Source organism: Dinoponera quadriceps, unplaced genomic scaffold (assembly GCF_001313825.1).
Source record: "Dinoponera quadriceps isolate SergipeBrazil2010 unplaced genomic scaffold, ASM131382v1 scaffold1252, whole genome shotgun sequence".
In the NCBI taxonomy this organism is placed as follows: domain Eukaryota; kingdom Metazoa; phylum Arthropoda; class Insecta; order Hymenoptera; family Formicidae; genus Dinoponera; species Dinoponera quadriceps.
Window position 1 is genome coordinate 206,715 of NW_014555363.1, and position 1,801 is coordinate 208,515.

A 1,801-nucleotide genomic window follows, 5' to 3' on the forward strand; every position below is an offset into this window, starting at 1 on the left:
ATCTTTAGAATTGAACCTATTTTGCTATCTTAGCTCCTGTTGCGTTAGAAATAATGGTTTGATATAAGACCCAGGTTTCGACTCGAGTTATTTCTTTTCAATTTTATTAAATCTTGCTTATTAAAAAAAACGAAATTTCCTTCTACATATACACGTATTACACGTGCGTGCAAATATTATATACATAATATAGCAGAACGAGCGATGTTGTGTGTGTGAGAGAGAGAGAGAGAGAGAGAGAACTCTCTGAGAGCGAAAACTCACACGGTCAACGTTAAACATTAATATCGCTTGCGTTTACCACTCTAATTATCGTCTGAAAGATATACCCGCGCTTTTACGCGCCCTACCCAAGCGTTATTAATGTTATTATTAGTCTTATTACTCGTACGATGCATTAATTTCACGCTAATCCGGCGAAATGACAGCGCTCCGCTGTGACGGGTTCCTCTTTAAATTATAAACAGCATCAGCAATGAAGCGTAATGAGAGATGTTTCTCGTATGTGTGTCGGTGATGCAACGACAGCGTCGATGAATTCTTATAACTAACAGGGCAAGCTTTTCATCACGCACGTTCGCTCGTTCTATTAGACACGCGTGAGTCAATTGACTTTCCAGGACGTGGCGCGTGTCGCAATTTATACAAGGTATAAAATAGGCCGCGGTTGACACCTCAAGCCGTAATTTCAGCTCCAATGTTATTCGGTTCCAGCTTCATGAATGGACCGCCTTATTCAGTGATGATTTACATTCACAATATAGATATATCTTGGCACATTAGCGTAAAGTCGGATAATAAAAATTCTAGTTCTTGATGAGTTTTTTTCAATATGACGAACAGGTCAACGTGCGAGGGCAAATTTATCGAATCGCATTCGGCGAACGCGCTTTGCGCAGACACGCATCCCGTGATAAATTCGTTTCTCGTTTTTACGATTAAATGATAAAAAAAAGTATTCTGACTGCGTGATTAGGACCAAATGCGTCCATGCGTGATTTTAAGCTCGGTACTTCGGCTGAAGAAGCTCAGACGACCGTATATTCACGGCCCTAACGACGCGGTTGGAATAAGGACCGAAGAATCAATAACGGTACCGACAACGGTATTTAATATTCCGGCCCTCGAAAACAGTTTATCTGTAGAGACGTGCCTCGAAAGAATACCGAGAGAGAATCCGTCTAAGTGGCACGGACGTCTGAGAGAGACCAAAAAGGAGAGAGAGAGAGAGAGAGAGAGAGAAAATGAAAAGAAGGACAAAGGGTCGGGCATCCCCGATGACGAAATGTCGAGTGAAAGGAGAGGTGGCCGCGGACACGGCCGGACTACAAAAGCACGTAATCACTGTCGGGCATTTCGACGACACGATCGGAGGAGGAACCATAATCTGCGGATCACGTTCTGCACGAGAGAGGAAGAGAGAGAGAGAGAGAGAGGCGGTTCAACGAACTCGAATTCCTCGCGGAGCGACCGTACTTTTCGGCTTCTTCCATCCTCGAGGCATCCCGTCCCGAAGGCGCGAGGGGTCACGGCGAGAGATGCAAGATGCTTGAAGGAGAACGGCCAGGCTAATTATCCCGCGGCGAAGGAGATTAGGAAGAGGCGCGGACGATGCCCCGTCTTTTCCCTTACTGCAAACACTTTCCTACGTTCGGAGTGTCTCTGCGCCGATAAGGGGGTTCTACTCGACGTCGGCGAGATTACCACCGCGCGATTTGTACATTTGCATCGGAAAGCCGCGCTAAGTGAAGATATTCGCAATAAGATAACGTAACGCGGCGCACGACTGCGCTTTATCCTA